The 26,723-nt window shown below is 36.5% G+C and overlaps 1 pseudogene; it reads right to left on the minus strand.

Moving 5' to 3' along the window:
- Positions 1-1,426: 1,426 nt before the first annotated feature.
- Positions 1,427-25,724, minus strand: LOC129210852 (NAD(P) transhydrogenase, mitochondrial-like; annotated as a pseudogene).
- Positions 25,725-26,723: the final 999 nt, after the last annotated feature.

Raw genomic sequence — 26,723 nt, forward strand, 5'->3', positions numbered from 1 at the left:
TGATCTTCAACAGACATGCTATCAACAATGTTTGGATATAATCTCTAGTCATGTTAATGTCTATAGCTGTTCGTGTCTACAAGTCCTGGTTTTAAACACACTTTAGGACTCTTGAGATTTTCATCATAATGAGTTAGGCTGGTTTCCATATGGAAAACCTTACTTCTACTCAATTAAAAATTGAATTATAAAAACATTCCTAGGATGCACTCCATTTTGAAGTGTCTCATAAAATCAGTGAGGGGGTTTTTTAAACCATACTTGAATGCCACCCTCACAGCCTAACAATTTCTGAAACTATTTGCTTTGGAGACAGATGCTCATGAATTGAACAGAATCAGACTCTTTGCAAGCCTAAAAAAAGTATGCTTAGTGTCTTTTCTACAGAAGAACAATAATTTGGGTTCCAGCAAAAAAGTTTGCTCAAGCTGAAACTACAGACTTAATTTCAAATGTTGATGCTAATGCTAATTAAAAATTCTGTATTTCAAGAACATCATAAATGCTTTATTTCTTTCAAATATTATTTTGAGGCTTCAGTTTCATGACTAAATTTTTTGCCAAATGCAGCATGAATTCCAGCTGATCTGAACCTGCATTTTTAGTGCTTAATCTTTGCAACCGAAACATTCTATCTAGCTTTCTCTGTTCACAGGCTTCCTTTGTGCTGAAGCAATGCATGTAAAGCACCTCAGCCTACTTGAAGCAGTTGGATCACGTGACTTCCTCTTTTAACCTCACACATGTCTAAGTGTGTTTAGAATATTGGCTTCAATCTGCATACCTATGTCAGTTAAGAGTACAAAAATGCTTGCATTCTTTTCTATCATGACTATATTGGCAAAGAATAGAACATAAAAACCTTTACATTGCCAAAACTTCTTTTCCTTGAATATGGCTTACTTTATCTGGTGAACTGGTTTAAAAATCAATGCCTGAAACAGCTGCCAGGGAATTTGCCAACAGAACTCTACTGCCAAACTCTTAAACACAGAATAATCTAACATAGGCATAGCCTAACTGATTTTGCTCATTTTAAAAGGAGAACCCATTGAAAAAATATATTGGAGTAAGAAACAAGAAATCTTGAATCTTTTGAAGTCCATAGAATCCTTTTGGTTGGAAGAGACTAACACAGTAGATTCAAGCAAGCAAGGTAACATTCAAGACTGTAGTTCCAACATATGGATGGTCCTATGGAAACGGCCAGGATTTCCTTTTCTAGTCCTCTGCAAAGTTCTGCCCTCTCTGTATAGGCAGTGGCCATTTTCAGTTAAACATGTACCTGTGTATATTGATCTTATGAGGCATTAATTTAGAAAAGACATTTCTTGTTTATCTCTCTATATGTTGGCACTTTTCCTGTGATAAATTAACATATCATAACTAACACTGTACAGAACTCTTGTCATTGGTTTTTAGTACCTTATTTTGCTTTCCAGAGTTCCAGTATTGGCATGCCAGTGATAATAGAATTGGGATCTTCCTGTGCTGCTGAGTTTACTGTGTCATTTGCACCAGTGACCAGAGCCAAGTCTGTATCTGAGACAAAAAGGAAATATATTACAAAATGTGTTATTATGAAAGGAAAAGCCACTGCTTCAAGTTATCAAGACAACACCAAAGCACATTAATCAAGCATTCAATAAATGATGACAGTTTGTTGTTTCATCTGAATGAAAAAATTAGGTCCATCTGTTGGTGTTCAAACCTAGAATCAAATCTTGGCAGTTACGTTTGCTAATGAAAACTATTAAAAAAAATTTGTGCATTCTCCATGTAAGAGATCATGAAAATAAATACTCCTAAGATTTAAGGGGCAGTCTTACACAAGGCCCTTGTGAGATCTCTAAATACAGCTCATATGTGGAATCTGAGGATGACGTCCATCATGTTATACCATGTAGTTTATTTCAACACTACTCATGGTCCAAATCTACCATCTCTATTCTGTTCAGTTCCTCAGTTCCATGGCTCTGCATGTAAGAAGCACTCCATTTGCACACAACCCATTGCAGGTCCAGGAATTAACATTTTAGTAGTCCAAGGGATTCTACAGCTTGGGTTAAGATGGTAGCTCTAAAAATTGCTAATAATTCCTAAAACTTATAGCCATAGCGCTCATGAACGGTGTATTTTTAGAGTAACTCTACTGATAATGAAATGGGGCATAGTTTAGAGCTTAACTAGATCACCCTTACCCTCATGCTCATTGAATCCTTCAAGGAAACTTTAATGGGTTTGTGAAGCGTGACATCTGCAAAAGCAGCAGTGATTTCTCTGCCAAACGTACTTACCCCTGCGCCTACAGTTTTTTTTTTTAAAGTTGTTCACAGTTTGCCCAGTAAAGTCAAGCTTAATGGTCTGTATATCTGTTCAGTCTCCTAGAATCCTTATTAAAATCAGCATCTCATTCCAGCTTCCATTCCTCTTAACCTTTTCAATCACAGGGCTGGCTATGCCTCCCAGGAGCCCTGGCAACCAGAGAAGGCAAAGATGTTCTGGCTGTACCGTTTTTATATCTTCTGCAACAGCCCTGCAAGAGACTGAGATGCATGAGCCAAAGGAATTTAGTGTACTGTTACATGGAGAACAGCCTCCAGGTGTAAGACAACCATAGGTCTGCTTTGAGCAGAGAGGGGGATAAAAGCAGTCAAATACAGAAATGGCTCTTTTTCCTGCTCTAAGTTCCTAAAATGCATGCAAATATAATGTTGACAAACTTACATCATCAGATACAACAATGCAAGCAGACTACCCTCCTTTACGGCAATGAAGCTATGCCTATTTCAGATGTTTCTGAAAAGTAGATACATCATTCTTGCCTTTCCAGACGGAGTTTATAGGATGGACAGTGAGTCAGACATTTTAAGATTGTCAGCTGAAAAAGATTTGACATGGAGTCTTCTTAGAAGCAGTAAATTCAATATCCCATGGTACTAAGTTTAGCTTATAAACCTTCCTTTATGAGCTATCACCTGCACATTTGCTTGGAACAAAATCATATAGTTTGACTCCCATCTATTAAGCTGGATCCAGTGATGCAAAGCAGCTCTAAAACAGATAAAGGCACGAGGAATTCTTATGTGAAGGAAATATGGAAGGTGATACAAAGATCTGAAAAGGTGCTGTTGAAATTACAGATCCCCACCTGTCAGTAGCCTATGTAGTCTCTGGTTTAATAGTGGCAGCCTCAGGAGGAGGGGGAAGGCCTAGAGGCAGTACAGAGACATTTTTGCCCTTCTTCCTGATGCTACATATCATATGCATCACCAGAGAAATGATCACAGCTGTTATGGTCTTCCTTACTTACACAGTGTGGAATATATTAGGAAAGATTTGCCATCCTCACAAACTTAGGACTTACACGGCAAAAGAAAAATCCAAAAGACACAATTAAGTGAGTGAAAATTAAAACCACAAATCATTAACACCCTGAACATTAATTTTTTTTTTTTTGCATGTGTGTTTTTAACACTGCAGCATTCTATTTGGAATTCACTGTTTTACTGCAAATAAAGCCTCTGACCCTTTTGAAAATAATTTCTTTAATCTTCAGGCAGAGAGTATATAAACATCTTGACTAACGAGAAGTTTCTAGGACTTTGAGCATTTTCTGTTTAATGTGACTATACAAAAACAACTGCACTTAACATTACTCTGTACAGCAGCCTGCTTTGCTGGGGGAGGCACTTTGGCAGTTCTCTTCCTTTTTTTCCATATCCCTCTCCTTTCAGAGGCCCCTCATCATGATGACCCATCCATTTGGCTAAGGGCTGCATGCAGCTGCATCTGAAAGAAGCCAACTGTATTCTTGGGTCAGCTGGAGAAGTCTGCTTGATTACGACTGTAGGCATATACAGTGCTTCTAACACCCATAACCTAGGGGAGAGAAGACCTAAGCCTCACCTCAGGTTTCAGCAGAGGGGCAAAACAGATCAACTAGCTACATACCAAGTGCTCAAGGGCTTCCAGCAATCCAGTGCATAAAAACTGTTTAAGTAATTTCTTCTACATATTTGGAGCCATAGTCTTTTGTTCACATGCATTCATAAAATACTATAACTTTTTGTCATTTGTTATAATGAAATAAGAATGATTAGCTAGCACATTTCGACTCAGTGGCTATGCTGTCCTTAGATGAGATGTGTGAAAACTGAATGTTTCCTGATCACCATTAATATTTTCCATGTATAGTTATCCTACAGAAATTAAACTCTCCTAAAATATCATGACACAAACTTTTTTGTTATTGTTGCAAATTGAAAATGAATGTTGGCCAAAGCTTGCTATTCTTAGAGAAATCTCAGACTGAATAGCTGATTACCCTGCAAAAATCTTGGCAGTGCTGGGTTAGCCATTTTTAGGAAAAGAGATTTTTTATTTTCTGAGAATTAACATGAAGAGTGAGGCCCACTGAAGTAACTTCAGTAACTTCATCTCATATTTCTTTGCTATAAACTAGTACCATTCAAAGGGTAAAAAAAAAAACCATTTAAGGTTTGTGCCCAAATTCTTTGTATTTCCACTTTCCCCAGCTCTACACTAGAGGCCTTCATTGTTTTAAGATGAGAAGAACTCCCAGAGTTCACAGATATAAAGTGAGGCATTGTTCATTAAGGTCTAGTCACAAAGAGCAGGTCTGACTGACATCATAGCTGGAATATACATCAATACTAAACCCTCAAAATTCCAGGATATGACAAGTGGTATAAATCTAATGAAATTAAAATGAGTGTAGTCTTAGGTCTAGGGCCTTGATGAACCCTTTTACCCTGTGCTGTATCATTACGAAAGGAAGAGGACTGTAGTACTGCCAAGATGTATGCTGTATTATCAAGTGTGATACTTCTAGTTAACCAATATTTTTCATTAGAACAATTAATTATGGTTGTAATTCACTACATCAGGAAGCATCTAGCTTTCATGGATGTCACATACATCCAGTACACTGTATTAAATGGGTTTACTGATGAAAAGTAGGCACCGAGTCCCAAAAATGTTGTACTTTGAATACACCTCAAGAAAATGTTTCACTGTAAACGTAGGGAAGAAGAAATACAGCCTTGTGTTTTGCAACCAAACATTTGTTATAATCCCTTTCTTAGCTCATATTGTATTTTTAATGTTTAAAATGCAAATTTTCAAGTCTCTTGCATATTTGTACATCATTAAAATAACAGTTAATACTTAGCACTAGTCTGCAACAGACAAGAAAGCAAAGTCTGTGCCCTGAAACACTTAAAATCAAGGATAAAAGTTAGCATCCAAGAAGAGTAGACTTGTCAAGGTGAAGCTGGGCAATGCTTTAATAGTGTGTGCTCAGGCAGTCTGCAAGTAAATGACTCAGCAGGCTTTCAGAACAGATTTCAAGATAATGAAATGGTACTCTGTTGGGAAGCTCAGGACACTCCAGCTTCTGAGGAAGCACAGTATACAGATAGGAACAGAGATGATAAGGCATGAAGTTGGCTAATGATTGTAGAGGCCTGTATCCATGGGCAAAGTCCAGGGAAGAATGACTGCTAACATCAGATGATACACAGGTGGCATAAGGAGAAAAGTAGTATTTAACAATTTTAATATTTGGATAGTAAGCATGAATTGGATAGATTCGAAGGAAGTGGAAACAAGAATTTGACATGATTCAAGTGATAGTGAAATATGCAGAATGTTATGCAAGACTCAAGGTAGCTTGAAAAGTCTACTATTGAGTAAATGAACAACAAATATCTGAACTCTCACCCAGGTTAATGATAGAATTAAACTCCTTTATCATTTCAATAGCTTGGTCTAATCCAGCTTCAGTGCAAGTTCCAATAATTTCCATAGGTTTCCTTCCTGCTGTAGATGCTGTGCCATATCCACCCAAAAGTGACGTTTGGCAAAGATCTGATCATGGCCTAAATATGAACATATTAAATGAGCATATTGGTCAAAACAACAGTTCCAAGTGCATTAAAAGAATCCCAAAATAAATAGTTCATTTACTGTAAATTCCCATGTAGTTTGTTTGGGAAGGCAGACTGCATTACTCTTCAGCTCATTAAAGTTTACTTTAACAAGCTGTGAAGCTGATACAGCAATAGTTCAACAGTTCAGTATTGCACTGGCTTTTTTCTTTTTTCTAAATCTTCAGCATCCCAACTTGGCATAAAAATCACACATTTCAAATGGATTTTCAGATATGCCTTTGAGAAAACCTTGTTTTTCAGCCATTTTTAAACAATTTTTCTTCTCCTCCCTATAAACTACCTTAACATTTTTTCCTAGCAAAACAAAGATGTTCTTTGTTTAAATGACATCTCCCATCTTGCTTGTTATGAAACAGCACATTTCCCGTTTCCTCAAAGTCAGTTGCTGGGTGAGATCCTTCAGTGAAGGTCATTCAGCATTTTATAAAATATTAGCTTCCTTGTAGGTTTTATGAGTAAATCACATTGCTGTTATTGCTTTTCCTAGTTGTTTTTAAAGTTCAATTGCCAGATTTAGTGTACTAGGAACTGTTTACATAAGAATGGCTAAAACTCAGGCAAAGCTATGCAAGTTCCGTTAGGGTACAAGACCACCACTCTGATCTGATTGAATCAGTTCTCTCAAGGCCAGTAGTTTAATCTCTGTGCTGATGTGTGAGTGCCAGTCAGTGTCCAGTCCACCGTGCCTATGACCAGCCAGAACTGAATCATTAGCATGTCTACACTGTTCAGTGAAGTGCCACATGGAAATGCTTGAGCTGCAAGTAAAGGAACTACTAAAAAGCAGGGTAAAAATGAGGAAGGGCTCTCCTAGCACATATATATTGCTTGCAATCCTTGAGTTGGCTGGATATCTCTATATAGCTCCGCATCATGCAACCCAGACACATTCAGATTTCTTTGCTGTCCTTGGTATTTAGAGAGCTCATTTGCCAAATCCTAATTCTAGAAAATGCACCAGACATCTATCCAGTTGTCGTAACTTTTCATTATTTACTACCATTATGAACAAAATTCTGTCAGGGATCCAGTCCAGTCATCCAATCTCCTGCAACATATTATTTCTGAAAGTTTTCAAAGTACATGCCCTACTCTTATTTCACATAGAAAAGGGGACAAGTTAGTGGTATTTCCTTACCATGCACACAACGCTTACCAGGGTAACTCTGTCCAGAGGAATCAAGGCACCCACAACTGTCAAGACTGTTGTCAAGAAGAAATCCTTCTGCACACAATGCTCAGCCAAAGTAACTGTTTGGTATTTTAGTAACAGGCATACCTGCTCCACCTACAGCTGTCAGTGTCGGTCCTTGCAATTTAGTAACCATCACATAAGGGAAAGAAAAATTAAATTCATGTTATAAGAAATTATATAATTCCTAAAATATTAAATAAGTGAAACAAAAGCAAATAAAAATTCATTCAAACACCCAGTGAGCAGAAGATTTTACCTATGATCGTTATTGGATTTGGTCGTGTAAGCAGATACGCCTTTAAAATTTTTGCTGAAATATTATATGGGTATAATAGGAGCTGAAATAATTTGTTATTTTGCAGGACAAGACCTTTACTCTCTTATTTCTTTCCAAAACTAGTCCACAGTTACAACAATGCCTAGGATTATATATACATCTGACTAAACATCCACAGCTTATTTTACAGCACCGCTGCTGACTACAAAGTTTTGGATCTCTCCAGTGTGGTTTGTGGGATTCTGCAGGGTCTTGTAGACTTGTTACAGAATTTCTATAGGGCAAGATAAACATTCTGCAGAGTGCTTTGTCAATTCCTCATAATTTATGCCAAATTTTTCAGTTAACATGCAAGACTGCATTGTGGCTAGCATTCAGCAAGTGCTGGATGTGTGTGTAAAAACCTTACATTTATTTACAATTAAGAGGTTCAAGAATTGCTCTCTTGATACTATTACCATAATTGTGAAGAGTCCTGTAACACCAGGACTGCACAATAATCAAGGGAGGTAGCTTGGATGCAATGTAAAAATTATCATACTAGCCATAGATGCTGTCAGCAAGCTAGCATTCAACTAGTGGTGCCCAAGTAGAAATGGTGCTGAATTGGGCAAATCCGCAAGCAAGCATGCTGCTCTAACGCTGTATTGACTTTAGCACTAGAATATTTTTAGTGCTAAAGCACTAGCAATTAAGACAGGCTACAGATACAGAACAAAAATACCAAAGACACTGGTCTTGGAAATTAGTTTAACTGGAAGAAAGATCCACCTATTGCAGATAGACAAAAATTTAGGAATTTTTTTGGAAGGAATTCTCAGAAATGGAAGTGTTCCAGCTCTTGTCATACTCCATGACTCCTATTTCAGCCTTGTTAATTATGGGAAAACAAAAGCAGTTCAAGATATGATTGCTTCGTCATAGCAAATAGGACACAATAATTATTCAGAACACAAAGCTTCAATAGCTATATATCATCGCAATAGGAAATAATTGATACATAGGGACCTAAAAGGTCTCTTACTATGATTCCTCTAGCCACTAGTTCCTCATATCACAGTGTTAGGAGTGATGCTTTATGGAATCTAAGTCAGACTCTTAAACAAACACTCTCTAGCAAATCCAGCAAAAGAAATCCTCGAGACCAACATCAACACCTCTCCTAATCAACACAAAAGCCAAAGTCACCAACCTCCTCCTCCTTGTGTTCCAGTCCTACCGAATTTAAGTTGTGTAAGGCTACTTCCCTCCCCTCAGAAAGGAGCTAAGAGAATTAGCCCCCAACTCTTCCTAGAATTCAATTGTATTTTCAGGAAAACAAAAAAGGTTCTCTAGTGAACTTCATATGACAGACTAAAGTAAAGAGTGCCCAGCAGTTTTCCATAAGCCACTAAAGAAGCACGCCCTAGTATAGTGCCCAGATATGCCACGATTTTGAGAACCTGGGCAGAAGGGTTAACATCAAGGCATGGATATTCAATCACATACTCGGCAATACATGCAAAAGCTGCTACTGCCAAACCAACCAGACTGAAATGCAGCTACAAGCTGAGGAAGGTCAGAGATTTCAATTCCTTTTGCAATGGTAAGACCTGCAAAATTAAATTATTTAGATCCAAAATAAAATATTACATTGTGTTTCATACTCAAGTTATAAACAAACCATCGAGCAAGAAAGGATTGTTTACTTTTTAATGTTGTTTTCCTTTTTGTACAATGAAATAGAAATATAATAGTTATAGGAAATTTTAACCTAATGTAAGTCTTTTCCAAAAATACATTGCTAGAACATTTTGAGATGACAGCTTCTAAGAAACACAGCCAGAACAGCTCTTTTGAAGCCACTGTTCCTTACATATGGGAGAGAGTTGTGTGAATGCACCCACCAGAGTTTCCAAACACATTTTGCCTACAGAGAATCAAGGCAGGCCAAATGCCTCCGGACACATTAAAAGACTGCCACAATCTAAGTGACAGACTGGCAAAGTAGCAGCACCTGCCCCTCTCCTCTCTTACCAAGTTTCAGCCTCAACCTTTGTGAATTTATTTTGGCATCAGTCATATCAGATAGAAAAACCTCCTTAGAGAATCAGCATTAAAACTAAATTAAACTTTTCAAATATTTCTTTTCCCACAAATTAATAAGTTCTAATTCAGATCAACTGAGGCAGTTGGTAGATTCATAACAAGAAAATTGTTTCAATTTAGAAAATAAATGCGAAGTTCCAAAATATTTCTAATTATTTCAGTGCTTTTTGAAACATCATTTTTTTCATTTCAAAACAACATTTGACTTCAACAAAACTTAGGCTTTTTATCACCAATAAGATCTTTCTTCACAACTTATATTCCTCCCTTAATTAAAAGGGCCACCTTTAGGAATTTGTATACTTTCATAATATATTTTCCTATTCTCTCAAAGGATTATTAATTAATTACACTTAAGGATGCTGTGAATTGAGCATATATACTGTATAAGTTGTGTACATACCCATTGTGCCACCCAGAGCAATGACTACAGACATCTGTGCAAGCACTTCTGGTGAGGATTTTGGTGCTCCTACTGCTGCTTGCTCCTAAATCTCTGACACCTCAGTCATACCAAGGGCATTCCCAAATCCAGAAGTGTTCTGACTAGATAACCCTGCTGGCAATCCTGCACAGCACACAACTGAGCTGAAATACATCATCTGAAAAACAAATAAAAAATGAACATGTAGCATTGCTGTACTTCAAGCTTTATTCTTTGTAAAGGACTATAAAGGCATTGAAAGGCTTTTAAAATCTCCAGGAGAACTAAGAACCAATAGTTTATCTCTAAAGATGAGAAAGATTTCTTCTTTGTTTATTAATGCAAGTGAATATCCATTTCTGATTATAAGACTTCTGCACATTCCTCCTTTCACATTTTCTGGTTTCTGTATTTCTTTATGACACCAATCAACCAAGCAACCATGAAACTAATTAGCATCCCTGCAACTCAGTTCCAGGGTCCATTGACATAATTGAGTACGTTTTCAATTACTACGAACACTGATGTATTGTTTTCTAATATTAGTCTACAATGGCTCAATTACTGCCTTATTCTTTATTGTTTTCAGGTTTATTTCTTAATACACTCTCCCAAGAGAAAATTACTTATCACATTAATTCAAGTCGAAAGATATTACACCTTTGCTAGGTTTGCCCTGCACTGGACAAATTGAAAACTGTTTTAGCCATTATATTCTTTATGAATAAGAGTAGTGTATTTTATCAAGCTAAATATGAAGTTCTGATTCTCTCGTATTTTGATTTCATATGTTTTGATATAAAAAATGCTCTGAAATTCCTACATGACCTCATTTACTAAATGTGGTCTTCCTTTTGATATTTAAAGAGCACATGGTGACTTAATTTTAAATAATAAATTGTCTTTTAACCTGCATCTCTGAATGAGTTCAAAGTATAAAATAATATAGTCAGAAAAAATCCATGATACTCAAATCCTAACTAACAGACAACTATAGCCATTCGACAACATTCTTAGAACATTCAGAAAGGCCAAAGACCATGTGTTGGCTGGTATCTTCAAGAAATATTTATAGGCTTTTCAGAAGTCTAAGTCCAAAGACTTCAGTCTGACAGAAAGGAAACTATCATATAAGGATATTAACAATGCTGACACGGAGCAAGTTTATAGATAATGTATCCTGAGGAGATTTGGGGTTAAACAGAATAGCTATATGACTCTGTTAATGCTGCTTGTACTATGGCCTGTGGAAAAGATGCAACATAACAAGAAAAAAGAAGCAACATAAATTTCCCAGAACACATTTCAAGTACTCAAGTACTCATTTGTAAGACAACTAGAAAAAAATATTAGCTTCAGTGATTTTACACTTTAAGAAGCAACAATGCAGCATATAATTTTGATCCAGTGTTTCTCTAATTATTAACCTGGTCCTCACAATGAATCAGGTCAAAATCTAAGCATAAGAATTAGTGTCTCCTTTATTTATATGCAGAATATAAACTGAAAATATCTGCTACTGCTTCCAGTTCATTCTGAGGTCTCTCATTTTTTTTGACGCATTTATTACTTTTAAGATTTTATTGATCCATTCCTTCCGTGCATTGTAGCACAGAGGGAAATGTTTTACTTTATTCTTTTAATATACATATGAGCTATTCTAGTATGGTAATATAATATCATTTGAAATAATGGGGTTCCAATGTAAAACTGTGAAACAACCATTTGGAAAACAAGCTTCATTACTATGCATATTGACTGCCATGTGACCTTCTGATAAGTTCCAGTACATCAGTCAGATTTCTCTCCAGTGATGGTATTGTTAAAAAAACCCAAAAAAACCAATCACACACAAAAAAACCCCCACACCCACAACTTTAAAGAATTAATGAAATCCGACACCTCATTTCTTCCAGATTTAATGCTGAACACTTTTCTAGGATGTAGGAAGCCTTAAGGGCAGGTAAGAGAACCAGCTCGGGTTTGATTACTATCAGATTGTTTTCCTACAAAATACTTCCTTCCTCTGTCTTTACTAAAAAGATAATTGCCAGTTAGATTTTACCTGTAATAAGAAATAGCTCAGATTTAATAAGTTTTGAACAATGCATGCATCTGGAAGTGGATTAAAAAATACCAAATAAAAGTAAATACAGTCTCTCTCCTCATATACTTACACTCTAAACTAGATACAGATTGGTACTTCTGCAAATGAATTAAGTTCTTTAATGAATGTGTTGCTGCTTTGTAACTGACTATTATGGAACTGAAAATGCAAAGCTATTTACTCTTGAATAAAATATAGCACAGTCAAAGAAATATGCTCAAATAAGGACAGTAAAAAACAAAAAGGCTATAAAATTGTTTCCCTGGCCCTAGGGATAACAGATTCCATGATCTAATGAAGGATGGCAAATATTTGCCCATATAAGTGAATATTTTTCCTGGAGGACCTGATTCTGCACATACCTCTCATTCCTCAGCACTTGTAGCATTAATATTTCAGGCAGAATCAGACTCTTTGCTTCCTCCTATGACTAGTTTTGCTAGCCAGGATCACCTTCCTAGTTTTGGGTTACTTAACTATTGATCAGAAGAAAACTTAACATTGAGTAACTTGTTCATGTTATGTCCAATGGCATAGAGAGGTACCATATCCTCCTATGAACACTGCTTTAGGGAGAAGGCAGAGACAATCACATTCTAGAGTAGGTAATTTGAACATATCCAGCATTCTCTGTAATTAAGAAACCACCTGTTCAGAAATATAAGTTTTACCTGTAAGAATTAGCAAGTTAAAACTCCTGTGAGTATGTTTTCTTTCTCTGCACATCCCTTTATGTTAAAACCGGTATAACTGTCATTCTGTATTCTGCAGATTATTTCAGTTGCAAATTCAGTTCCCGTATGGTGTTGGACTTTACCTTGTTTTCCTTTTCATAGGACCATTTTCAATTTTATTAACTATTTGTGCTCTTTTAAAATGGATTCCTTATTCTGTCTCAAAGTTGGGCCTTCCTCATCAGTCTTATTTCCTAAACTTCCAGCATGGCTATGGTATAATATATAGTATATTTGCTTAGTTTTTTCATTTTCTACTTAGAAGAGGCTTTGTGTTGACTGTTTATGCTATTTTTTAAAGTTAATTTTACCAAATTCTACCTTTGTTTTTCCTTGAGAGTTACAGAACTTCATTCTAGATTATGTTATCTAATTTATATGCTTTTCGCAGCCTTAAGTTTTAAAAACTACCCTATAAACTTTTTAATGAGTGCCAACAGCCTTTCATCTTCCACTAGATAGAACCCATCCTTCTGCTTTAAGCTGTATTTATTCCATAGATTTCCTAGTTCCTAAAAAAAAAAAATAATCTAAACACATCTTTCTTTCCTATCTATCCTGGTTTTGGCTGAGATAGAGTTAATTTTCTTTCTAGTAGCCAGTGTAGTGCTGCATTTTAGATTTAGTATGAGAACACTGTTGATAACACACTGATGTTTTCAGTTGTTGCTAGGTAGTTGTAGTGTCTACACTAAGTCAAGGACTTTTCAGCTTCTCACACCCTGCCAGGTGCACAAGAAGCTGGGAGAGCACAGCCAGGACAGCTGACCCAGGCTGGCCAAAGGGATATTCCCTACCATAGAACATCATGCTCCCTATGTAACTGGGGAAGTTAGCTGGGAGGAGCAATTGCTGCTTGGAAACAAACTGGGCATCAGGTTGTGGTTTTTTCCTTCTACATGTGGTCAGCAATTGCATTTGTGCATCACTTGTTTTATTATCGTTATTATATATTATTATTTATTATATTGTTTAAATATTATTATTATTACTACTATTATTATTCTCTTTCTTTGTTATTCTATTAAGTTGTCTTTATCTCAACCCACAAGTTGTACTTATTTTTTTTCCTTTTTGATTCCTCCTCACTGCAGGGGTGGGGGGGAGCAGTGAGCAAACAGCTGTGTGGTTGTTTTAGCTCCCTGCCAGGCTAAACTTCAACAGCCCTTTGAATTAATTATCTTAACCTATTCCTCTCCACTGTGCACATCTGTGCAGACATTTTTGTTACAGGTTTTCTTCTGGACATTAAGCTGCTGAAACAGCAACAGTTTTCCACACCTGAGTACTCAGGCTCAGGGACCATAGTACATAATTATTTTTCACCTCTTTCACAGGACTAGTGAGCATGAATAGATTTCAGGGGCTGTTCTAGCAGTTTAATAATTTTTAAAAATTGGGTTATTAATTTTGACACTTAGTAACACAAACCTAATATTAGACATACTGAACATCAGAGATATGTATGCTATATGGAAAAAAAATCAGTTAATTACTCTAGAAAATGCTTTTTCAGAGTAAAGGTCTTGAATAGTAACAATTGACTTTTACTAAAGCTATTAGACTACTCAAAACCGTACATAAGCAGTTGTATTAAAAGAGCAGGTCTTCTGTCTAAAGTTCTATAAAAAATTAAATTGAAATTAAAACACTTCTAAAGCCAAACTGAGCTCCACTTGCATTCAGCTTTGCTTAGAGTAGAATCCAATTTTAAAATACTTTTTCCATCATAAATGGAAATTCAAAGCTGAATACATTGGGAAAGTCTGCTCTGCAAAATGCTCTACTCCAAGAAATTGACAGTTGATTCAGTAAGGATACTGCTTAGACTGTGAATTCCCACATGCACCTTTATGCTTCTATATCATGGTAAATATATGTAGTATCTCAATTAGGCAAAGTAACCTAGCTACTTGTGTATCAATGATCTTTGGAAAATTTAACCTAGTAGTTTCATCAACTGAAGATTTAAGACATCTTCCTTTGGACAAGGCCGTGCAGAAAGAAGCTGGTCCTATGCAGATGAAAAAGCAAAGGATACAGACCCACATACCTGAGGTGACATCAAAAGTTTGCTCATCACATCTCACTATTCCCATTAATTCTGTTAAATACTTTCTTCTCTGGTCATCTTATCGCTCACAGAAATATATATATTTACTGTAGAGACAATGGGTATAAAGTTGATGCTTATATTGGCATTCCTATATTTACAAGCAACGATCATTATACAATCCTCTGGTTGCCAGTAAAATTTCTGTGCATGAATATGCATCATGGATCTAAGTAAAGATTAAAACAGAGTTTAGTGCCTGAAGTAAAAGTTTTGAGCCAGGAACTCAAATTCTAATCTCATTTGTAATTCACTTTGGGTAAGTCATTAACCTTGTTTTGACTTCCTGTAGGTCCCTCCTAATGAAATGGAACTCAAATCTGTTATAATGAAACATATAAGAGAAGAAAGCAGCAGACAGTACACTTAGCAATAATAAATACAATATCTAGTACAAGAGGCAAATGGAGGCCAGGTGTGACTCCCCGGGTAGTGTGATAACCACTATTCCAAGCAAGAACAAATCTGGTCACCATTTGACTAAAAGAAGAATTAGAAGAAACAAGTGTCAGTCCTAAAATACCTGCCAAACCTATAAAGAAAAAAGTACACTCTCAGAACAATAAAATAACCCAACCATTTTTCTTTATTAATCATAAAATGAAAACAGGTGTAGAACCCAAACCCTACTTGCACTGAAGTTGTGTCACTGACACCCATGGCAGCAGAAGATATTTCCTGCATGTGCTTTTACATGTATAACTTGTATACATTGTTTTTGCCGGAAAACTAATTTTGGAATAATAGAATCTTTGTCAACCTGAGGATGAAGTGGAGACCCCAGGATCCAGCAGATGCATACGGGACTGCCAAACTAAATTTCTTAAATAAAAAAAATATTCTACTTGGGCAAATATGGAGAAATAGTTCATCAAAAAAACCCCAAAATTAAATATGTCATAAATTCCCCAGTGACTTCTCACAACCTTTACTGCTTTAGTAGGAATACAGACCACAGTGTAGCATCTGAACATTGTTAAAAAGATGCAGACCACACAAAGAGTTCAACAATACTTCCTTGGGAGAAAATATTATTGCTCCCAGTACTAATCTCTTCAACCATATGTGTTGGTGGTTTTAAGGAAATGTTTTTCCCTCTTTAGGAAAAGACTAGATCATTTCATTAATCCAATATAATATTTAACTTGAAGACATATTTTGTCATCACTTGCACAATGTTTTGTTAAATATATCCAAGTAAGCTCTGAGCAAATTAATGTACAGTATTAATTTCTCCAATCAAGACAAACTCCAATGTAGAAAGATACCACAATCTCACTTTTGGAGGTCACAGGAATTTAATTTTCAGTTGGATTATAATTTTAGAAAGTTTTATTAAAAAACTTTAAAACTCATACAGATTGCCCACCATTAATCAAGCAAAATAGATCTTCAAACAAGGATGATACTGTGGACAAAACATTTTAAGTCAGTGACCCTGGGAGGATGCAGTAAGGTAGGTCTTTTCAGATGTTGTCCAAAGCTTGGTGATAGAGCGGCTCACTAAGTGAAACAGACTTCCTTCTCTTTTTCCTTCCTTTAAAATCAACTTTCTGTACTACCAGAAATTGCTTTACTTGAACTAATAGATATTTCTACTGTTACTCATTTAACTTACAGGAGCTTTGAATGTAGTGAACCCTTGAAAAGGTGTGCTATATGTATCCTTTTCTCTTACCATTTACATTCCTTTTTCATTCTGTCATTATTTTTAAAGGCAGGTAATGCAAAGAGCATAATAGCCTTGTTTATGAGGAAAATATTATTCAACATAATCAAAACCTTGCTATATGATTAATTTTCCATTTCATACATATATTTCGACACAGATAATGACATCTGGAGTTATGCGGTATATACAGGCCCTGATCCAAAAAGCTTTTGAGAACAGTCTATGTTAATTTCAATTGGCCCTGGATTGGGTCCATAACCTATACCATATTGGCTCTTTATTTCATACATAATTAATATCAGAAGAAGTTTCTAGGTAACAAAATGTATACAGTGATTCACCATGGATCCTGAAAAGTTGAATTTTTAGCCTTTCATTCAACTAGAAAGGCAATATGTTAGCGACCCTGACTTACCACTGCCTGCTGCTTTTCAATGTTAATCCACTCCTTTCAGGAGTTTATTTTATTTTTACATAATTATTCCTAGCATGGCTCGTCACTTAAATGCCAAACTAGCAACAAGAGAGATAAATTAATTCTCTTGTACCTTTTATAAAAATTCCAGCTGTGATCATAATTTTCCTAGATTCTAAGAGTATGGCTTTTTCTGTTCCTGTGCTTTTTTTTTTTTTTTTTTTTAAATGGAAAGGGGGGCTGTTCTTGGGAATGGTTATTGATCTAATGTTTTATACCTTCCTGTTGCAGAATAAAACAATCATTATGATGGAGTCCTATTGTATCTTGCCCTTCATTGTATTATGGACTGACCCTTCAAGCAAAATTCTGTCATGGCTACTCATTTGTCCTTCTGAAATTAGTGAGATTACTCACATGAATAAATAGAATGAGATTTAGCCTTTACCTTATATTGATTACAATAACCCTTAGTCTGTACAATAGCAGTGACCATTGAATTCAGTCAATTGTAAAACCATCTTTGTAATACACTTGGCACTGAGGGGAAAAAAAACCCCAAACAAAAACCTCAGAAAACCACACACACAAAAACTCAGAAAACAAACAATAAACAAGAAAACCTACCTAAATCGTAGACTACATTCCTTAAAAGCTAACATGAATATACTTCTCTTTACAAACACTTTCTTAGCCAAACAGTAATTCCAGTCTGCCGATATTTAAATGTTTAACATGACTGTTCTTAGGTTTAATGCTACCTGCAGGCAAATATGGAATCATCAATCTGCAACGCACCATGACTACAGAAATTAAGCCACCTTCTTTACTACATCCAAAATAAACTTAGCTGAAAAAGAATCAGTCTCTATCTCAAGAAATATCTTGCATACAGAAAATTGCAGCAAACGTACAAGTCATATCAGTTTTCACAGATCTTAAGGCTGCCTCCCGGTTTAACTGTGTATCTAGTTCCTTTTCTCCTCCCAGAATAAGGGGATAAAGGATGTATGAACGTATGAGGGCTACTGCTATTACAACAGAGACTACACAGGATATATAGCCTAATGACATCATATCAGAGTTGAAATACGTTTCATTTTCTGAGGCTAAAACCCTGGTTGTTTCAATAGAAAACCACTGTATCTTTATAAGCAACAATGCTCTACCTCTCGTGACCTCAGCACAAAGATGTAGTAAGTGTCATCAAGCCATTTGGCCTTTGAAGTACTTGCACTGCTTGAAGTCCTTTGGAGTATCACACACAGCTCACCTATTCCTACTTGTCAGCACCTTGTTCAATACATACTGATTTGAGTCCATAAATTATCTAGCACTTGAAGTCATATTGCTTAAGGCACAGTTCAGTAGCTCAGATGGGTTGATTCTCAGCAACATGTTCTTTAAAACCATGAATTTAAAGTACAACTGTAATTTTACAGTATCAAAATTTTTATAAATCTCTTTTGTCCCATATTTTAGTGCTTGAAACATGCAAGAAATTCCCTTCACCACATTACCATGTAGACATTGAATGATAACGTTTCCTTGAAATGACTAAACTCACTAACAAAATCACTGCTTTCATACAACATGTTTTATATGTTTTTATCAAAAATCTTTAAGTGGTGTTGAAACTTACCTTCGTTACCAAAATTCCTCTAATGACATGATCAATAGCCCCATAATCTAAATCATCGTTTTGTTCAAAATGAAAATATTCTCTCTCAGGAGAAACAGCTTTAATAATTTCAAGATGGTATTGGAATAAAGGCTACTGGCTTGAGTAGCCATTCTACTTGGCAAGTCCTTGTAACCAGCGTTCACCACACCCTGATGAGAAAGAAAAATAAATAGTTCTCAAAGCTTTCATGTATTGGAAACTTTTCACATGTTCTCCACAGATCTGATGCCTGCTTTATACATGCTAGCAAATCAAATTTGCATATTACCGCAGACACAAGTTACTAAAGCTTTCTTGTACAAGTTAAGGATTCTGTTTAAAACTAATAGCTTACTCTGATGCATGACCAAAGAAAGTCAGCAATTTTGTCAGGAAGCCAGAGACTAAACGAGCTGGGAGGCCAGTCAGGGAACTGGTTACAAAACCATATGGTGCTTATTTTTGAGAATAAGGAATCAACTACTACTTCAAATTCGAAAACACCTCATGATTGTCTGATAAGAATCACATTGCACAATGTGTTTCACCAATCACTCGCACTCCAGTCAGTCCTAAGGAAGAAGACAGAGATACCTTCAAAACTAAAATTCTTTGCAAATACATCTGGATTAAGATCATGTTTCTTTAACATCCCTTTATATTATTATGAATGCAGAACATCAAAAAACCACAAAAAAACCTCTAATGCCATGCTCTGAAAACAACTTATATTGAATTCTGATCTTGAACACTGTACCCTAAATTATTGTTTCTTTCTTCCAGTATATCGTTCCAGGATAGCCATCTGGACATTGCAGTTGCCAGTTCATCTCATATGCAGCCACACATATTTGCTTCAATACACATCCTGGAGTAAGTCATGATGTGATAGTCAAGTATGGCAGCCACAGAATACTTTTAGCTGGACTGTTCTTTTCACCTAGCTTTCCAGAACAGGCCAATGCGCTTATCTACTACCTGGAGGACAGTGAAGGCTGGAAGTATTCTGCTATTGCTTTACAGTCCACTTCCCAAGTTGGTTCCTGATGAGAGACTTCTCCTCAGATAAATTCCCACATACTGAAATGATAGCATTTTTAATTGCTTCACATAATGGGTCTTTACAAAGGAAAACAAATGACACCATACTAGAAAGAGGGGGAAAATGCAGTATTATAGTTATTACTGAAGGGAATAAGGTAGAGAATAGCAGGTGCATAAAGGATTTTTCTCATACACAATAGTATTTGAAGCGTGTCCACACTACAGTACTCTCACAACTTGGATAAGTTTTTCACCACGTGAGCTGGGCGTTTAAATTAATAGATGGAACAAACCTTTGAGCCCCACGACATACATGCAGGCCCCCTCTGTGCCTAAAGCCCACCACTACACCAACACAAACATAGTGCAACATGGGACATGCAGTCTAGGTAGAGCACATGGGGAGGAAAGGCAATGAATATCCAAACTGTTGATTATATGTGACATTAGATCAGCTTAGGCACATACAACCTCACCCAGGACAAAATATTTGGAAATGGTTCAATAACAGGAGTATTTAAATTTGCAAGATCTACATAAAATGGAATATTTCAATTCAAATTTTCAACAGAAAATTAGCAGAAATATTTCTTTCCACAGAGAAAAAGGCATAACTGGTCTTTTTTTGTGAAGAGAAGATGATGATTGCAAACTTCTTCTCAGCTCTAGTAAACGTAGAGTTGGAAATTACGCAAACTTGACTATCTTTAATCAAGCCCCAACATTACAAATTTAAAATAATTTTGACAACCAATTTAGCACAAAGCTAGAGATGGGGGAAAAAAAAAAAACCCAAGAGACTAAGCTAGACCCTCCTAGGACAACATCACTGTAGGCCAGCAAGTTTATGATGTTTACCATTCTTCAAGTTTTATTTTTCTGTAATGATCTGGTTCCAGCAGTTAATCTTCCATTCAGAAAGAAAAATATCCTTATAACTAAAAAACTAAGGTAGAAACGTGACCCCTGAAGAAATAACAAAAAAAGTTTTAGATTGATTACATCTTCGCATATTTTGAAAATGGTCTCCCATCTTCTTATATGCATAGTTATATCATGACTTAGGACTGCACTGTTCTGGAAAAACAAAAAATCCCATGCAACTGGTAAAACTTGAACTGTTTAGACAATACTCTAACATATGCATTAGCAGCAGACAAATAATTACACTTTTACATGATCTTACCATTATACATTGCATGGCTTTTCCAGATCACACCTGAACTTAGTCTTAATCTAAAAATAGTAATCTTCTGAATGGTAATCTTAAAATCTACCATTTGTATCGTAAAATAGTGACACAGAACCCTTTTTTAACACTGAAATTAAACAAATCTCTAAATTGATTTTTCTCTTTTTCTGTACTTGGAATTGGACACTCAAAATTCTTGTTAATAAAGCTCTAGGAATGAATTTAAGGGCGTTTATGGATATGATTGTTAAAAATTATGTTACCATTTTTATAAAAGTCACAACGCATGAAATATTCAAAGATGGAACGGTGTCCGGATAATATTCCAATCTGTGGTTTCATTACTTATGAAAGACTCTGCTTTATTACCCCACAATACGTTGGTAGGAGTTCCATGACAGACTTACAGTGGCTTCAAGGAAAGACACTTTATTACTGTAGCATCTATTACTTTCTCATTTGCTGGAGCAACACTGACATTATTTGTATTTTCTCTGCACATCAGTTATTTCTAAATGCTGATGTATAATCTACACACCTTAGAAATATATGAGTTCTGCAGGATGAGTCATTTCTACTTTACCTCCAGCCTCAGCTCCATAATGCCTGATCATTCTTTCATTGACTCCATCACACCTTTTTAGAATTACAGCTTTCTTCCGCAATTTCATGTTTAAGAAAGCAAACCAAACACGTTTAATAATCCTCACTAGAAATACAGAGGGGTAAATGGGAGATATACAAAAAGAATATAAAATATTAATCACATTGTGTCTGAATTGAAAATTACTAGGAAATCATTAGGAAAGAGAAGAAAATACTCTAAACCATTGACTAAAAATGAAATAAAAACTGATTCTAAAGGCTTTAGTCATTAATAGTTTTTACTACATATCTAGATACAGGCATATTTCATTAAACATGTTATACTAATACGGACATGTGTTTAGGCTCTGCAATAGTTATAAGCAGCATCTTACCTGGAATAAAAACTGTACTAATACCAATATCCACTTTTTTTACGCTGTTTAGAAAATAATACCAGGTTTGCTTCTATATATTCTTGGGACATTTCTTTTGCATAGCCCCCAACACTCTTTCTTGCTTCAGCAATTATTCTAGAGATTCTGCTCCAAGGAATTTAAGCTGTTCCAGTGCTGGAAGCCTAAGCAAAAATAATGGAGATGACAGATACAGGGTTATATTTTTTTTATATTTTAATAAAAAAGTCATTGCTGTGTTGAGAGACAAGACAACAGTAGTTAACACACTCTCTCACCATAACTTGATCTGTTAAAAGAAAATGGACGAGAGTCAGCTTTTAATAAGTACTAGGCAAATGAGGCTGTGCCAACTTATTTATCAGCTTCACCTCACCAGCTATAAACCTTTTTATTTCAAAAACAAACTGATCACTAAAATTAATTTCAAATGTGAAAATATTTACCTGTGTGTTTACTTTACTGAAGAAAAACTGCAGTTTGTTTGTCCAAACTAAAGACTGGTTTTCATAAGTAGTAACTGCTAAAAAGTCTGTGCCTAACACATTTAGGCACGTGATTTAATAACTTCATTAGAAAATCCTATCTTCCTTCTTAAGTAATAAGAGTTGCTGCTCCCTTAGATAAACCACTTAAGTTCTGCAGCAATTAAATGGCACATTTTCTCTGTTGTGGGTGTCCTGGTTTCAGCTGAGACAGAGTTAATTTTCTTTCTAGTAGCCAGTGTAGTGCTGCATTTTAGATTTAGTATGAGAACACTGTTGATAACACACTGATGTTTTCAGTTGTTGCTAGGTAGTTGTAGTGTCTACACTAAGTCAAGGACTTTTCAGCTTCTCACACCCTGCCAGGTGCACAAGAAGCTGGGAGAGCACAGCCAGGACAGCTGACCCAGGCTGGCCAAAGGGATATTCCCTACCATAGAACATCATGCTCCCTATGTAACTGGGGAAGTTAGCTGGGAGGAGCAATTGCTGCTTGGAAACAAACTGGGCATCAGGTTGTGGTTTTTTCCTTCTACATGTGGTCAGCAATTGCATTTGTGCATCACTTGTTTTATTATCGTTATTATTACTATTATTATTCTCTTCCTTTGTTCTCCTATTAAACTGTCTTTATCTCAGCCCACCAGGTGGGGTTTTTTCCATCTTCCTCCCCATCCCCTTGGGAGGGAGGGGTGAGCAAGCAGCAGCATGGTGTTCAGTTACTGGCTCAAGTTAAAGTATATTATAACCTATGCGGATTACTAAAGAGTTTTTGTAGTGCTGTCATTCTTTGCTTTAGATACTGTGGTAGTTAGTCCATAATAATTGAATTATATTCATTAATAACGTATGTTTAGAATCGCAGCACTATTCACTGCCACAGTACCAAGGTCCCTACTGAAGCTCATACATGCAAAGGAACAGCTGTTCTTGTGCAGATTCTCATTATATTTAGTTTGACGAGGGCCAGGTGAACAGTCCCCAGACTTTGATATAGTATTGAGGCCAATAACATCTACATAACTGTCTGAATAAAAAAAGGGGGGGGGGCATTTCTTGGCTACAGGTAAATAGATTCCCAAAAGGATGTGAGAGGAACCACAGAAGTTCAGTTGCTTGGGACACAACCTTGAGTATTCAAATAAAAAGGGACTGTAGTTAATGGATTACACTAGCAGAGCAATGGACCAAATGACATAATTTTGGATAGAAAATTCTGTTATTTGTTTTCCCATTTTTGAAAATCTGAATATGAAGCAGTTTGACTGGCAGGAATACAGGATCTATAGCAGAATGCCAGCTAGAAACCTGTGGAGGAATAACACCATGTACCAATACAGGCTTGGGACCAACAACTGGAAAGTAGCTTTGTAGAAAAAGACCTGGGGTCTTTGTGCACACATTGACCATGAACCAGCAATGTACCCTTGTGGCAAAAAAGCCCACCAGCATCCTGGACGTAAATTGCAGCGTTAACCCATGAGCATGCAATTAACTTACCCATGAACACCCAATTATTACACACATGAGTGTCTAATCAGTTCACGTGTGAGCACTGTAGTGAACATAAATTGTAAGGTCTGGTGGCAGGGGCCGCAGAGGTGACCTGAGCAGAAGTCCATGAACTTCCCTGTGTCATCCAATTCCAGCTGCTCTGAAACCCATGTAAACACCCTCACACTCACCAAAAGCTGCCAGAGCAGCACATGGCACCCCTGCTCACACACGTGAGCAGTAGCTGATGAGGTGGAAGATGTGAAGAGATATACAGAGACACACATGGAGTGCTAAGGAGAGGGGCATCTGGTGAGACACCCTTGCAAGCAGACATTCCATATCAAGGGGAATTCCACACCTGAAGGATCCAGGCCCAGGGATGACCCATGCTGGAGCAGGGGGTCTGTGAGGGGTGGGTCAGAAACAGTTGCACACAACCTCACACTCAAAGGAATTGGGATGGACTGAGTGTAATGTGCATGGAAAATGAGGAAAGTTGAGACTATGAAGAAGAAAGGAAGATGATGATGTTTGGCTTAAGTTGGGCCTGGGAGGTAGGGAACAAGCATATTTAAGTTGGTGGGTTTTTTAATTGTGTTCTCTTTTTCTGAATACACAAGTCTAATTTAAAGTTTGTGTTAATTAGCAATACATTAAGTAAAAATTCTGCAAGACACTTTTGCCTGTGACAGAGAAACGTGGCAGATTGTTTTCAAAGAACAGTGCAAAGGAGAGCAGAACTTTGACCAGAATATTTTATAGTGTTAAGCAGTGTTCTAGATTCTAAGCCATATTTTCTTACTCTACCTGGTATCAAATCCCCTGACAGTAACTCCCATTTGCTTTGGCAGCTCCTGCTGCAGCCAGCCCAGCAATGCCACCACCAATTATCAGCATCTAGAGAGATCAAACAGATAGTAAAGCGCATTCTATGTTCACTTATTCTATCACATGCTGTGTCTGCAGTATGCTTTATCTTCAAAAGCACTTGAACTTTAAAGGGTATTAGAGGCTAAAAACTAAATACTTCAGTGAAGTAAAAAAAAAAAATAATCAGAAACTTAACAATGCAACATAGTTAAACAGCTGGTTTAGGCAGTAAGAACAGGTGGTCATCTGTACAAAATGTGTCATATGTAGAAAATAAGACAGAAATAAATTTGAAAAAAATTAAGTTAAAACATGCCTAGGGCCACTTTTTCTGTTCCACAGGACATAGACCTTAACTCAAACTTTGATAACAAAGGACAATAACCCTATTTGTCCAGTTATGCAAATGCTTTCCTTTACTATAGCTCTTCTCAGATATGAATTCTGACAGGTAGGCTGAAATGGGTATCAGAAGGAAGAGCTCAGTCTCAGAATGAAAAAAAATAGATTGATTTAAGATCCTTAAAAAACAGTGAGTATCCTTGTGAGGTATGATGTGATTTAAGGTATTTTTACACTTAAAATGATTGCTGTCAATCAAGCATTTGCCAAAAAGAAATTAAAAACCCAAGGCAGAACTAAAACATGTAATACATTCACCTACAAACTTCAATTACCCTTAGCTGTATTAAGGCAGGCGAGAACAGGAGTCCTTGATGTTAGTGTCCTGCCAAGCAGAAGCAGATCTAGTACAACATACTTTCTGGAACCATCCTGTGAACGATCCAATCCTGACCCCTTGGGAAAGTCCTAAAAGGTTCTGATCAAGAAAATTCCGCATTCAGAAATGCTCAAATACAGTTAAATCAACTTTTACTAGATGGCTCAAATATCTACAACCAGTGCCTTCACAGGAGAAACTCGCCCTGCTGCCATTATCTGACCAATAAAATCCCTGCCAAAAGGATGGGATGCCAGCCCGAATGATTAGTACCTAAACACGTAAACAGATCGTGTTACAGATAGGTAGTGACACCCTCAGACAAAATATTCAAATACCCATATTGAAAACGTGCCATGAAATATCACACTCCCTAGAGTTCAGATGTCAGTATACAAACTACAGAAGCAGAGCCAAACCAAAGACAAATACATAAACCAAATCAATTAGATAATTAATAGAAGCCTTATAACTACAATAGCATAACAGACATCTTAAAGCAATACATTTTGAAACAATATATTCAAATGTCATTCAAATTTATACCAGTGGCTTGAAAAGTAAATGTTTGATGGGGATAAATGCTGGGAAAAGAATGCATACCAAAGGTGGTGACTCATTGCATAAAGTGCTGCTTAGAACTGCAATATTTTAATCATTTATTTTTAATTCTGTGGATCAGCCGACACGCCTATACTTGACTAGCATCCCACTTGCACAGAATGTGGACAGTGCACAGGGCTGCTCATAGTTATTCCAGGAATTTACAGCACAAATTCCCTTGCTAAAGTACCAAGTTGATGATCACATAAACTTTACATGAACTGGTAAATAGGGCAAACCTTTCAGTTACCCCAAAAGGAAGTATGTTTGAAACATAAGCTGCATTCATAGTTATATGCTGCTTAAATGCCTCTGTAAAACTTATCCCTGCCAATAAGCTATTGCTCAAAGATCTTTTCAATTTATTGTTCTTTGTTCAGAGAACAAGAAGTGGCCCAGAAAATACTAGAATGATGTCTTATGTCAACACATTGTAGCTATATGTATCACACTAAAATAAAGAGTATATCTTTGTTACAGCAGACTTTTGTTAGCAACATCTAATACTTGTAGAGTTTTTGGTGGGTGGGGTTTGGGTGGGGTTTTTGGGTTTAGTTTTTGGGGGGGGGGGGTCCCCCACTTATTGGGGAGTTAAAGCAAGAATTACTGATTTCTTCAAAAGTGCTGCACACATGCTGTAATTTGAA

This window comes from Grus americana, chromosome 10 (assembly GCF_028858705.1).
Source record: "Grus americana isolate bGruAme1 chromosome 10, bGruAme1.mat, whole genome shotgun sequence".
Taxonomy (NCBI): domain Eukaryota; kingdom Metazoa; phylum Chordata; class Aves; order Gruiformes; family Gruidae; genus Grus; species Grus americana.